Genomic DNA, 15903 nt, shown 5'->3' with positions numbered 1-15903 from the left:
TCTCCAACATTTGTTATTTCCAGGTTTTTTGATTCATGCCAGTAATGCTGCGGTGAGATGATATCTCACTGTTGTTTAATTTGCATTTCTCTAATGGCTAGTGATCACAAGCATTTCCTCTGTCTGTTGGCCGATTGAATGTCTTCTTTGGTGAAATGTCTGTTTACTTCCTTTGCCAATTTTTTAATTGGATTATTTGTCTTTTTGTTGTAGAGGTGTTGGATTTTCTTGTAGATTTTAGAGATTAGAACTTTGTCTGATTTGTTATAGCCAAAATTTTTTTTGCCAGTCTGTAGGTTCTCTTTTTACTCTTTAGGTGAAGTCTTTTGATGAGTGTGTTTAGTTTTTAGAAGATCCTAGTTATCTAGCTTATTTTCTGGAGTTTGCGAGTTGTTGCTTATGGCTTGTATCCTGTTAATGCCGTGTATTAGGGCCTCTAGCGCTGATCTTATTTTTTATTCTATGAACTTTATAGTTTTTGACTTTATATTTAGATCTTTGAGCCATTTTGAATTAGTTTTTCTGTATGGTGTGAGGTATGGGTCCTGTTTCATTTTTTTGCAGATGGACATCCAATTTTGCCAGCACCATTTGTTAAAAAGATTGTTTCCCATTTGATGGACTTCGGGCCCTTGTCAAAGATCAGGTGACCGTAGGTGGATGGATTTACATCTGGGTTCTCAATTCTGTTCTATTAGTCAATGTATCTGTCGTCGTACCAGTAGCAGGCTGTTTTGACTACTGCAGCTGTATAGTAGGTTCTGAGGTCAGGTAGTGTGAGTCCTCCTATTTTATTCTTCTTCTTTGATAGTGCTTTACTTATCTGGGGCTTCTTCCCTTTCCATATAAAGTTAATGATTAGTTTTTCCATATCTTTAAAGAATGTTGTTGGTATTTGGATCGGGATTGTGTTGTATTTGTAAATCGCTTTGGGTAGAATTGTCATTTTCGCAATGTTGAGTCTACCTATCCATGAGCGCTGTAAGTTTTTTCCATTTGTGTAGATCCCTTTGGGTTACTTGCAGTAGTGTTTTGTAGTTTTCTTTGTATAGGTCTTTTACATCCCTGGTTAGATTTATTCCTAAGTATTTTATTTTTTTAGGGGCTATTATAATTGGTATTGTTGTCCTGATTTCCTTTTCATTGTTCTATTTATTGGTGTATAGGAATCCAACTGATTTTTGTATGTTGATCTTGTATCCTGGTACTCTGCTGAATCTTTCTATTAGTTCCAGTAGTTATCTCATGGAGTCTAGGGTTTTCTATACATAGTATCATATCATCTGCAAACAGGGACAGTTTAACTTCTTCATTACCGATTTGGATGCCCTTTATTTCTTTTTCTTGCCTTCTTGTTCTAGCTAGAACTTCCAGAACAATGTTAAATAAGAGTGATTATAAAGGGCATCCTTCTCTTATTCCTGTTCTCAAGGGGAATGTTTTCAGCCTCTCCATTAAGAATGATGTTGGCTGTTTGTTTTGCATAGATACCCTCTATTATGTTGATAAATTTCCCTTATATACCTATTTTGTTGAGACTTTTTATCAGGAATGGGTGTTGGACTTTGTAGAATGCCTTTTCTGCATCAACTGAGATGATCGCATGATTCTTTTCTTTCCTTTTATTTATGTGGTGGAATCAGTTGATTGATTTTCTACTGTTGACCCATCCTTGCATACCTGGTATGAATCCTACCTGGTAAAGCAGTATTATTTTTTTGATATGATACTGAATTCTATTGGCTAGAATATTGTTGAGAATTTTACATCCTTTTGTTTGTGGATGTTTTTTAATTTTTTTTTTGTTTTTATATTTTTTTTTTGTTTTTTTTACTGAGACTTTATGTTTTTCTTCTTTATTTTGATGAGTAGGTTTGTTAACTTTCTTTGTGGTTACCTTGAAATTTACCATTATCTTCCTAGGTTTGAACCAGTCTATTATTACTTGATATCACTTTGCCTTCCTCTCCATTAGATGATTCTCTACCTACACTTTTTTTTCCTCTTTTATTGTTCTGATGTTGTTGTAATTACAGATTAACCTCTCTTGTTTGCTGTTGTAATTTTTTTGGTTTTGGCTAGTCCTTGAGAGTTCATTTCCTAAGTTGGTATCTGGCTGGTACAATCCTTTGTCCTAGATTCAGCCTGTAGTCTGATGTTTGTTCTCAGACCAAAGGACTCTCTTTAATAATTCTTGTAAGTTTGGTTTGTTTTTTACATATTCTCTTAATTTCTGTTTATCTGGAAATGTTCTAATTTCACCATCATATTCAAATGAGAGTTTTGCAGGATATATTATTCTTGGCTGGCAATTTTTTTTCTTTTAAGGTTTTATATATGTCATCCAATTCGCCTCTTACATGCATGGTTTCTGCTGAATAATCCGAGCTTAGTCTTATTGTTTCTCCTTTGTATGTGACTTTTTTTTTTTCCAAGCTGCTCTCCGGATTCTTTGTTTGTCTTTGGTTTTAGCAAGTGTGATTATGATATGCCTTGATAATTTTCTTTTGGGTTCTATCCTATATGGGGTTCATTGAGCTTCTTGGATGGCCAGCTTTTCATCTTTCATGATATTGGGGAAGTTTCCTGGCAGCAGTTCATCAGTGATCTTCTCTGTGTTTTCTGTTTTCTCTCTCTGTTCTGGAACTCCGATCACTCAGAAATTTTTGCCCTTGATTGTATCCCACATGATTCTCAGGGTTTCTTCATTTTTCTTCTTTCTTTTTCTGATTTTTCCTCAAAGAGTATTGTATCCAAGTGTTTGCCTTTAGTTTCACTGATCCTTTCATGCACTGCTTCAAACCTGATCCTCAGTTCTGTTATGACACTTTACTTTTCTGAAATTTTATTTTTTATCCTTTGGATTTCTAATTATTGTTTTTGTATGATTTCTAGTTTTGAATTTATTTTGGTATTTTGTTCCTGTATTATTTTCCTGAATTATTCCATTTTTTGTCTGTATTTTCCATGTATTTCTCTGCCTTTTCCATGAATTTGTCTATTTTTTCCTCATTTTTGTCTGCTTTCTGCCTCAACTTTTGGATAGCTCTGAATATTAGAGATTTGAAATGCCTATCAGGTAGTTCTAGTGCCTTTTCTTCTACTGTAAAATCATCTAGTGATTTGTTTTGTATGTTTACTGGAACCATCTTGTCCTTTTTTTATATGTTTTGATATTGTCTGCTGTCTTTGGGACATTCAGTAGTGATTTTACTTGCTTGTTGATTACAGATTTGTTTGTTTCAGCCTGTTTTTCTTTTTTTTTTTAATTTGGTTATATTTGAGCAGGCAGGCTGTGCATTTTTTGTTGTTTGCTCATCTTTGGGCATACTTTTCACCTCCTCATCCAACAGGCAGGGCCAGTCACTCAGGTATGGTGCAACAGGGCAGGTCCAACTGAAGGGGTGTTGCTGAGATGGGTCGTCTTTGGCACGTACTAGGGCCAGCATGACGGGCCAGGAACCAGTGCAGGGCAGGTTCTGGTAAGCCGTGCCTATTCTGCTCAGGGGTTTGGTGTTCAGCACACAGTCTAGGTAGGCAGGAAGGAGATGGGAGATTGTGATGTGTGGAGGTAAGATGGGTATGAGAAGGTGGAGACAGAAGAGAGAGAAACAGGAGACAAAACCAACCAACCAACAAACCAAAAAAAAAAAAAAAATGAGTGCTAAGAGAGCTTGTCATTGGATTGGAGAGATGAGAGACTGAGACATGGAGAAAAACAAAAGGCAAAAAAAAAAAAAAAAGAAAAAGGGAAAAAAAAAAAAATAGAAAAAAATCAAGGGAAATATATAAAAGAAAAGCCCTCAGAGATCCCACCAGTGTGACTGCAAAGACTGGGAAAGTGGCTGCCAGGCTGCAAAGTACAGCCTGACTAGAAGTGGTAGAGGTGTCACACAGTGCCAGGCATTCAGGAGACTAGGAGAGAAGGTAAGTATAGAGATGCAAGAAACTAAGAAATGAAGAAAGCCAAAAAGGGAAAAAGAGAGAAAAGAAAACAAACAAAAAGAAACAAGCAAACAGAAAACAAACAAAAAAAAAAGAAAAAGAAAAAAGAAATGCCCCCAGCGATCCCACTTTGTGGCTGTGCAGACTGAGAAAGTAGCTCCCAAGTCTCACAGAATAGCCCAGCTAGAAGGGGCTCCCAAGCCAAGAACAGAAAAAGAAAACAAACAAACAAATCAAACCAGAACAAATGAAAACAAACAAACTAAAGCCCCCGGGGTCTCAGCAGCGTGGTGAGTCAGGCCGGGAAGTAGTTCCACAGTCAAGCGGCGTTTCACAGCCTTTCAGAAAGAAGCAAAGATGGCACACGGAGCCAGGTATTTCTGAGAAAGGAGGGGGAGGTGGTGAGAGGTGTGGAAGGAACCAAAAGAAGTGGGAAAAAGCAACATCAGCAACAAACAAATGGCACTCAAGGAGCCAGCCAGTGTGGGTGGGTGGAATCCAAGAGGCAAAGGGTTGAAGCTGGTGCCTCCCAGCCAAGAGACTGTGGCCACAGGAAGCAGGGGAGGCCAAGTGGGGATAAAGAAGGGTGGGGGTGGGAAAGCATATATTGCTGGTTACTGGTTGTTCTGTCTCCTGCTGAGAGCTCTGTCAAGCTGCTTTCCCATACTTCCTGTTTGCTGATCTCTGACAGCAGTCCAAGATGGTGACTGAGTGCTGCATTGGCTGATAGGGGACCTCTGCACGTGTCTCTCCTTGCTCTCTCTTCTCTGTCAGTTTCTTATTCCGTACAGTGCTTGGCTGAGTTCTTTATCTCTTCATTTGATGCTTAGGGTTTCAGGATTAACATTTGTCTCTGTTTGGCTTGGTTTTTCAGGTGTTTGCTGTGGAGGGACAGTGTGGTGCTTCTGTCTATAGCGCCATGTTGGCCAGAGGTTGCCACATGATTTTTAAAGGTGTGGGTGTCACATCAGTCAGAAATACAATTGTCTGGACAAAAAAAGGAATATGATGTTTATTCTTTTAATAGACTGTTTAAAAGCAGATTAGGGAAACTCAGGTTATAAAAATTCAAATTTTGTATGTGCTAGTTCAGATACAGATAAATAGCTATTTATAGAAAAGTAAGTTCAGATACAGATAAATAGCTATTATAAAAAGGCAACTTTGATTTAATTTAACAAATACCTGCTACATGCCTGCTATATATAAGGCACTGGTTAGTGAACCAATAATGGTGATAAAATGTATACATCCCTATGGACAACAAATTATAATGAGTTGATATTGTGAACTTACGCCATCCAAAAGATTATGCCAGCTCCAGTTAGCACTCACTCTGAGCTTCTGCCACATCTGGGATTTTGACATGCTGAAACATTTTAGTTTCAACTAGGTTTAGAAATTCTATTGCAAAAACCATTATAACTAGTGTTCAAGTGGGACAGAGTATGTGTCAGTGGCCAAAGCAACTGCTCAGTGTGTGATCTTGCACTTCAGTTCCAGAGAAGCTGTGGACTACTTAGGGAGAAGGGGAAAAGAAGGTCGCTTGGGTTGGAGTGGCTTCCAATATGCATATTGGAATGAGAGACTTTCACATTAACCATGTGCAGCTATATGACCCACAGTACGCTCAGGAGGCTAAAGCCTTTCCAGTCTGTTAGGCAACTATGGTCTCTGTGGTGGGCAGAATTCTAAAATGGCCCCCAAGATTCACAGCCCCTGGTGTATAGGCCTTGCATAATCCCCTCCCCTTGAGTGTGGGTGGAATCTCTGAACAAGATAGATTTTATTGCAAATATTAAGTTGGATTATATAAAAAGGATGAAGGGATTTTGCAGATATGATAACGGTCCCAAATCGGTTGACACTGAGTTAAACAAAAAGGGAAAGTATCCTTAGTCTAATCTAATCAGGTGAGCCTATAAAGGCAACTAGGTCCTTCTTGAAGGAAGAGATTTGAAGCAAGAGGGATTTTCCTAATGACCTTGGAGAACCAAACTGTCATACTGTTGAGAGAGCCATGTGGCAGGGAACGGTGGGCAGCCTCTAAACCTGAGGATAACCTCCGGCTGACAGCCACCAAGAAAGTAGGAATCTCAGTCCTTCAACTACAGGGAACTAACTGAATTCTCTGAACAGTCAGTGCACTTGGAAGAGGGCCCTGGTCTCAGACAAGCTCACACACTTGCTGACACTTGGATTGTAGCCTGGTGAGACCTGGAGCAGAAGACCCAGCTAACACTTGCCTTGGACTTCTGACCCAAGAAAACTGTGAAATCATAAATGGGTATTGCTTTAAGCTGCTAAATTTGTGATCATTTGTTACACAGCAATAGAAAACCAATATAGTCTCACAAGCTTTCATTAACAACTATCTCCTCGCACTTGCTTCTTAAATATTTTCAGCAATGAATCATGCAATGTTAGACCTATATGAGACCATCAAAGTTTTCTCCTCCAAACCCCTTACATTACTGATGAGGAATCTGAGACGTAAAAAGATGATGCACAAGACCAGGCAGTGTTTCGTTCTGTTGTACATAAGGTTGCTATGAGTCAGAACTGACTCTACAGCCCCTAACAACAACACCCTATTAAGGGTCATATCTCTCGCTAACGACAGAGCCAGGAGTAGAACAGAGGTCTTCTGGCTTCCAGTTTACTGTTCTTTGAGCAAATGCTAACTGTCACATTTGCTAAGTACAAAACATCACATAAAACATCCCATGTCTACTTTGAACATAACTGTTAAGGAAGTTTAATTTCCCACATTTTCAGGCAGAAAAATAACACCTCCAATGGGTTTGCTCAGCTAATCCTATGGTGTACAAATCAATAGAGTTATGGCAGACAAGTGAAACTGGAAAACAAATCTAGGGTTACAATAACAGTATTCCTGAAATTCTATCTCCTATCAGTTTTGGCAGCTCTGCCCCCAGCTGTTTAGCATGGGCAGGTAGTCCCCAACTTACCACTCATTCGAGTTAGGAGGAACTTTACTTATGGCCATCCTTTTTTTTTTTTTTTTTTTTTTTTTTATTTTTTGGCTTACATAATGTGCATATAACTGGAGAAGCGGGAAGCTCCAACGTTGAAGCTGTAAGTTTATATATAATGTTTCCAACCCCCAAAGACAAAGAAAGATTGGATTTATAAAGATACTGATGATAAAAAGCTATAATTATGAAAGCTAAGAAAAAAAGAGGTATTTGATTTCTGTCAGAACAATTTACCACAGAGTCTTCGGAATACCTGTACTCATAAACACACATGATGTACTCATCAGCGTCCAGCCAAGAGACAGAAACGCATCAGTTATTTGAACAGAGGGGATTTAATACTATAAAGGCTTGTTGACTAGATAAAAGTTGTTAAGTAGGTAACTGAAAGGATAAGAGGAGATCTCTAACTTATCACTGGGGTAACACCTGCAAGAAGCTGTTATGACTCCCTGCAGCCAGAGAACAAAGGGAGGATGGAATTATTAAAACTTAAAAGTTTAAGGGAGGGTCTGGTGAGGCTGCCAGAAGTCTGAGGAAGGGATGCTGGCTGGCTGGTGTCTCTGAGCTTGGAGGAGGAGCCCCATGGAACTGGGACTTAGATCTGTAAGGATCAGGCTTCAGCTGGATGAGGTGAAGGATCTGATTCTTCCAAGTGGCGAGAAACTTCAAACTAGGTTCTGTTGCTGCTGTAGGAAGATGCTGCTGTTGCTGGGGTGAAAAGTGAAACTGGAGTGATCCTTCCAAGAACAGGCGGCTGAAGGGAAGCTCACAGGATGAAAAGTTGAAGGAGTAAGTCCCGCCTCTCTCCTTCAGCTTTGCAGTGTCCCTCCAGCACCTCCTATTGAAAACCCTAACATGGAGCCAATTGGAAGCTGAAATGTGGTTTCAGAGTCACTATCCAACATCACATAACAAATCATGGAACATTGCGAAGAATGGGAATCCCTGAACAATTAATTGTGCTCATGAGGAAACTGTACACAGATCCAGAGGCAGTCCTTTGAACAGAACAAGGGGATACTGTGTGGTTTAAAGTCAAGAGATGTGTACTTCGGGTTTGTATCCTTTCACCATACTTATTTAATCTGTATGCTGAGCAAATAATCCGAGAAGCTGGACTATATGAAGAAGAATGGGGCATCAGTATTGGAGGAAGACTCATTAACAACCTGAGATATGCTGATGACACAACTTTGCTTGCTGAAAGTGAAGAGGACTTGAAGCACTTCCTGATGAAGATCCAAGACTTCAGCTTTCAGTATGGATTACACCTCAACATAAAGAAAACAAAAATCTTCACAACTAGACCAATAAGCAACATGATGATAAACAGAGAAAAGATTGAAGTCATAAAGAATTTCATTTTACTTGGATTCACAATCAACACCCATGGAAGCAACAGTCAAGATTTGCATTGGGCAAATCTGCTGCAAAAGACAGCAGATTTAAAGTGTTTAAAAGCAAAGATGTCACTCTGAGGACTGAGATGTGCCTGACTCAAGCCATGGTGTTTTCAATCACCTCATATTCATGTGAAAGCTGAACAATGAATAAGGGAGACCAAAGAAGAAATGACACCTTTGAATTATGGTGTTGGGGAAGAATATTGAACACACCATGGACTGCCAAAAGAACAAACAAATCTGTCTTGGAAGAAATATGGCCAGAATGCTCCTTAGAAGCAAAGATGGTGAAACTATGTCTCACATACTTTGGACATGTTATCAGGAGGGATCAATCCCTGGAGAAGAACATCATCCTTGGTAAAGTAGAGGGTCAGCAAAAAAGAGAAGACCCTCATTGAAATGAATTGACACAGTGGCTGCAACAATGGGTTCAAGCAAAATGATTGTGAGGATGGCACAGGACTGGGCAGTGTTTCGTTCTATTGTACATAGGGTTGCTATGAGTGGGAACAGACTCGATGTCACCTAACCACAACAACATCAAACATCACAAGGTGAGGGCAGAGGGGTGAATTTGGAGCCCAGAAAAAATAACTCAAAAACTGGTACCATGGTTTATATTGTTTTCCCTCTCTCTTAGCTACGTCCATAATGTCTGCCAAACCTTCTGATATCTGAAAATTCTTGATGAAGTCCCCCCCACACCACCTGCAAATGATGTTAACTGACAATAATTCCATAAAGCAGCTATAAAATACATGCTGCTATCACTAAAGCTGCTGTCTACTTGGTTGACAACCATTAGACTCACAAAGCAGCCAAGAGATAAAAACCTTCACCTCTGCCCCTACTACTATGCCTGTCTCAGGCACCACACTGTATGTGCTCAGCTGAAATGAGGAGGTGCCTTCCTCTGGGCTACACTTCTTGCCCTGGTTTTCAAAGCTCTGCTGCCTTGTGCTCTCAGTCTGCTCGACCCATGTTTGCTTGCAGTTCCCTTTCTCTAGCATTAGGACAGGAATACATAATACTGGTCAGAAAATTATCAGAGGAGTAAATGCTGCTCTGAGACTTTATCCTTAGATCATACTTGCATGTTCTGACTCTCTTTCCCCTTATGGTGAATTATATCTTATCTTTAATGCAAATAGTGCCAAGATTGGCTTATGGATACGTCAGGACACCCTTGGATTTAGCCCAAATCCACAACTTTTGTGTTTCATAATTATAAGCTACTAGGTAGGATTATGGCTTCATTGAATGGCAGGACACAACACAAAGACACTTGGGTAGATGAAAGGCAGAACTCTTTGTTACTTATAGCTCCAAATAAGAGAAAGCTGCCACAACAGGACCACACAGGAGGTTTTACCCACGGACAGAGTAACAGCAAGCTGGGATTGTAGGGGATGTCTTATCCATTGCCAGTGGTGTGGGATAGCTAGATTTTATGGACTTCCCCAGAATTGGATATTTTGAATAATTCCACAAGCCCAACAAGGAAGAAAGGGCCATCTTTGGGTGGCAAACATCTGGGGGCCTCTGTGTGTAGTAACCCAATGTGTTAGAGCTTAGGTGTTAGGAAGTAATTGGGGTGTGGGCTTAGCAAACTGCTTGCAAAGGAGAATTGAGAGTTTTTTTAGCCATGATCTCAAAACTGGGGCAAGACAGCATTTGTCAAATATTGTGTTACATTCTGCCACTTAAGATAGTACATTATGCCTCATGTAAAAAACATTTAAGAGGCAAAATAGAATAGTGATTAAGAGCAAGCTCTTGAGTGTGACTGCTTGGGTTTGAAGTTTGGCTTTGTACATAACTTTGCACATGTTAGTCATCCTCTCTGGGTCTCAAAGTTCCTCAACTTTAAAATGAAGATATTACAGTAGTACCTGCCACATAAGATTGTTGTAAGAATTAAACATGTTAGTGGAAGCAAAACATTTGGAACAGTCACCTCCACATAAATCAAAAACCAAACCAATTGCTGTGAAGTCGATTCCAACTCATAGTGACCCTACGCAGAATTGCCGTCCACAGTTTCAAAGGCTGTAAATCTTTAGGGAAGAAGACTGCCACGTCTTTCTCCCACTGAGTGGCTGGTGGGTTCAAACTGCCAACCTTTCTGTTAGCAGCCAAGTGCTTAACCACTGCACTACCAGGGCTCCTTAGCTGCCACATAATAAGTGCTTTATCCATATAAATTGTTCTTATTTCATTTACCTGGTTGTCACTGTAAAAATGTTACCAGATCTTATGTCATTGTACCATGGGAATTCTCACTTAAGCACTAAGATCTGTCTCTCATTCACTTGAAGTCTAAATGTTAGAGTTCTTCAGGGCTCTGTAATGCACCCTCTTTGCTTTTCCCTGATCATTTCCTTCTCTAAATGATCTTAACCTTTACTTTGACTATATATCACGTATGTGGTGTCAACTCCAAAATTTCTCTATCACACAGAAATCATTGTTCTCATCATTAGACACCCATATACCCATTTACCTACTTGAAATATCCACTTTGATGGCTCATAAATATCTCAAGTGCAGCACACCCACACTTGAATCCTCAGTAGCTCACCCCTTCCCCAATCTGTTTCTCCAAAGTCTTTTCATTTTCAATAAATAATACCACAATCTAAGAGAAGGCAGTCCTTTGGATGGCCCAAACAGCTATAATTACTCCCCTTTCCTTCCCCCCGCTAGCATATTTGGGTTTCCCAACAAATCTTTGGGTTTCCCCCCCATCCCCAAAGCCTAATAGTTTAAATAAACAACAGGGCTAAAAAGATACAATACTGGGATAACAATTCCTGGCTGGTGCCCCCATGTCTGACTACCCCCTTCTTTGGGTAATCAGGTGGGAAAAATTGCATTGTGCTCTGTTCAGTGAAATATACAAACCCTGGAATATAAAACTGGTTGGGGGAAGATCTTCAGGGTCCTTCATCCATGGTGCAAAGACAGTTTTCCATCCCACCTGGACAGATTTGGAGCCAGAGAGGACACTGTGATGGAACTTTTCCTGATGTACACTATATGCTGCGTCTAAGTAATTAAAATGGCTTTTACTATTGGCAACACTATGCATGTGTCTCATGTGTTATGACTTCATCAGGATAAATAGAAATAACACCCATGGAGTGGTTGGTACCACTGAGTGGAATTCTAATCCCAGTACTCTGGGGGGTAGTTGGGATCTGGAGACAGCCTTTGAGGCAAACTACGTGTACAATGCATAGGCCATCCAGGATCTCAATCCAGAAATCTGGGCCTCATCCAAGATTTATTTCTGTCTGTAACATCTCATACTCAATTCATTAATATTTTTGGTCATTTCTTCTTCAAACTCTAGCTTACTCCATTCCTTTATAATCCCTCCATGCTATTACATATCATTTCTTACCTAAACCATTGCTTCCACTCTTTCCCCTGCCACAATTAATTCTCCACAAGTCGGCCATCATACGCAGGATGAGTCTTCATTGCACTTACCATGTGGCTAACCGTGGGTCCTTGTGATATGACTCATCTCCTCTATAACATTTCCAGTTTCCCTGGACATCTTTCAATTCCTCAAACCCCTTTTCATTTCTCAGTGTCTTCACACATGCTGTTCCATCTTCTTGGAATGCTCTTTCCACATTCTTCTATCTGGCTCACTCTCTTCCTGAGGTCTTAGCATAAGTACCAACTCCTTAGAAAGATCTTCTCTGATCACTCTGTTTAAAGTGGGTTCCCTCACCTGCTAGATCACTCCTGCTCTATTCTTCTCTACTATGGCACCTCATTCCTTTATTTATAACATTCTATAACCATTTAATTAACAAACGCTCTTTGTGTATTGTTTGTCTTCTCCACAAGACTGCTTCAAAGCTCCCTTAAGTCAGAGACCACATCTATTTTTTGGTATCGCTCTATACTCTGCTAGTAGCACAGCGCCAGTCTCAGAGTACATATGTGTGTGTGTGTGTGTGTGTGTGTGTGTGTGTGTGTGTATGTATGTATTTGTTGAGTGAATGAATGACTGTATCATGAGCCATAAATATGTTTTATAGAATGAATCACCCAGACAGAAAGTGGAAATAGTGAAATTCCTTGTGATGAAATAGTCAGTAAAATATCTAGAACATTAGTGCCATAAAAAGTGTTAAATGTGGTGTTTTCCAAACTTTTAAATCCAGGTCCATCCAGATTATTGAGAAGCTGAACCATGGGGCTTCATATCTGATGGGGTTCGCTACTGCCATCATCCCTATCTGTCATGGCTCCAGTTCTTCTTGGAAACACCCATACCAGCTGGTTCACAATATAGTAGGTAAATTGTCTAATACTTAGAACAAAGACAAGAATTCTAGTTCTGGATCAGTTAATAGTTGCATCATTTGGTATTATGTTAAAGAACCATCTTCCTATTCCAGATCCTAAGATGGTTGGTCCCAATATCCTAGACCAAACTCATTTCACTCGTTTATCTCATGCCTTGACTATGACTGAGGCTTCTCTGTTTGACCTTCATTACTACCTACATCTCCAACTTTGGTGAGGTAGGCCTCCTAGTAAATATTTTGAAAAAGGTAGGAAGTACGATCTTCAAGTAAGAAGTTTAAAGTTCTACATCTATGTTTACTGTACTTTTTTTATTTATACCCAACCCAAGGAGCAACACAGACCTTATACAAAGATTGTTTTTGCGGTGAAATGTTTGTGCTTCTGATATAACCTCTTATCCAGAAACATGTACCCTAACATATCTATAAAGTCTCTCCTTGTCACCTGGACCGAGCCAAAGCTTCTATTGAAAATACGATGCTCACTGCAGCCCTCATTGCCCTCTAGCTATCACTCTATCACTCTCCTTCCCTTAATAAGCCAAATTTCCAAGGAAAAGTTGTCTACATTCCCTGTCTCCATTTTCACTATCCTGTTCTGTCCTCTGAACACTTTCTGAGGCAGCACATTTTCAATTACTGATTGATGCAGAAGGTAAAGACTTGGCCCCTTGATCCAACTTGAGGAAACTTGAAGGCATCTCAACTTCAGAGATCCCAGTACATCAACTGAGGTCTTCACTGAGCCTGTACTACAGTCCAATTTCTCCTTCTTCCCAAACCTACTCACTTCCCTCCTTTCTGCAAGCATTGATCTCACGAATGCTTCCTAATAAACTTCCTACACACTAATCTCCATCTTAGAGTTTGCTTCCCAGGGAACCACCTGCAGCTGAAGACTTCATTATTATATCCTTTAACTGTCTTTTATAACACTCTTAACAATTGGAAGTTTATGAATATTTATGTGATTATTTGACTAATATACATCTCCTCAACCAAGCACCAAGAAAACAAGAACAGTGTCAATTTTGCTCATTATTTTTTCCCCAGCACCTAGCACTGTGTGCCTGGCACAGAGTAGATGCTTTGTGAATAGTTGTTGTATGAATATGTAAATGAATGACTGACTGATAATACATCATTAGGAATTCATTTCTTGGATTAAATTATTGGGATTCCTAGTTAAAATACACTTAACCTTATATACAGTCAGTACAATCTATCAGCATTTTAGGACCAGGACACGAAGAATTTCCTCAGGAGGAAAAACCTTTAAGAACGGGCTCAGGCAGGATGTCTAGTAGAATAAAAGAGCTAAATCCTAGTGGAATACCATCAGCATAACGCAATTGAAAAGTTGAAAAAAAAAGGATTTTTGTCTTAGCCAAACATGAATTTAATACTAGACTCTGTCATTTACTATGTCATCTGCCATAAGAATGAAAAGAATTCCAGTTGGAAAACACCAGACATAATGTAAATATTGGTCTCTTCTCCATATATTTCCCAATTCTCCTTCACTTACTGTCTTAGTCATCTAGTGCTGCAGTAACAGAAACACCACAAGTGGATAGCTTCAACAAAGAGAAATTTATTTCAAATTCAAGCTTCAGCTCCAGGGGAAGGCACTCTCTCTCCGTCAGCTCTGGAGGAAGTCCTTGTGATGCATCAGTCTTCCCTTGGTCTGGGAACGTCTCAGCTCAGGAACCTCGGGTCCAAAGGATGCGCTCTGCTCCTGACGGTGCCCTCCCGGTGGCATGAGGCTCCCACATGTTTCTGCTCACCTCTCTCCCCTACATCTCAAAAGAGATTGGATCAAGACACCATCCGATCCCTTAAACCTCACCAGCGTAACTGCCACCAATCCATCCCACTAGACCACAAAGATGGCATCCACAACACGTAAGGAAATCACACCAGACTACAAAATGGTACACAATCATACAATACTGGGAATCATGGCCCAGCCAAATAGATACACACATTTTTGGGGGGACATAATTCAATCCATGACATTCCACCCTTTGGTCCCCCAAAAATCACATCCTTGCAACATGCAAAACATATTCATCCCATCATATCATAGCAAAAGTATTAACTCCAAGTCTAAAATCCAAAAATTCCTCTTCATCTGTGAAATCTAGAATACAAATTATCTGCTTGCAAAGGTACAATGGCAGAACAGGGACAAGCTAGACATTTCCATTAAAATGGGAGAGACTAGAGGAAAAGAAGGGATAACAGGCGCTAAGCAAGTCAGCAGAACACATTACATTAGTCCTCAAGGCTTGAAAATAATTCTCTGTTCTCTGAGACAATTTACACAATGGCCCTAACCTGCAGACTCTAGGTATTGGCCACGCTTTCCAGATTCTGAGTGGAGGCCCTTTGACCCTGGACTTCAGCTCCATCTTCCAGGCCCACTGGGACAGCAACTCTGCTCCCTCTGCTTTAGGCGCAACATTCTCCTAGTCCATCTGAGTGGCAACTCCAACCTTAGAAGCACCAGAGGCCATGGCTTCACCCTTTGAAACCCCTGAGGTCACGGCCATACCTTTTGAGACTGAGGCAGTGTGGCTTCTTGTGTCCCTTGTCTCTTCAGTTTCTGCTTCCTGTGGCCTCTTGGCTCCTTGGGCCTCACGCCCGCATCTGCCCTGCTGGGGCAAGTGTTCCAAACCTCCGTAGCTCCACCAATAAGTGCCTCCCTCTGGAGGCACCCCACTCCACCAGGAAGCCTCCTGCACACAGGCACTCAGCTCTCACTCAGTGGGTCGGCTCCAGCGCCATCTCACATTGGTCTCCTGGTTCTACTGCTGCTTGTTCACTGCCACTGCTGCTTCTCTGCTGCTGCAGGTTCTCTGCTGCTGGTGGTCCTCTGACACTGCCACTCCTCTATCCATTCACAGTTTCAAAACCATTTCCACATTTTAGGTATCTGTTAGAGCAATACTCTTTTGTGATGAGTTGACTGAAGAAGAGAAAACTAGTGCCTGGTTTACAGATGGTTCTGCATGATATGCAGGCACCAATAGAAAGCGGACAGCAGCAGCACTACAGCCCCTTTCCAGGACTTCCCTGAAGGAGAGTTGTGAAAGGAAATCCTCTCAATGGGCAGAACTTCGAGGAGTACGCCTGGTTGTTCACTTTGCTTGGAAGTAGAAATGTCCAGATGTGTGATTGTATACTGATTCATGGGCTGTGGCCAATGGTTTGGCT

Source organism: Trichechus manatus, unplaced genomic scaffold (assembly GCF_000243295.1).
Source record: "Trichechus manatus latirostris isolate Lorelei unplaced genomic scaffold, TriManLat1.0 scaffold00005, whole genome shotgun sequence".
Taxonomy (NCBI): domain Eukaryota; kingdom Metazoa; phylum Chordata; class Mammalia; order Sirenia; family Trichechidae; genus Trichechus; species Trichechus manatus.
This window is presented reverse-complemented; position numbering follows the sequence as displayed.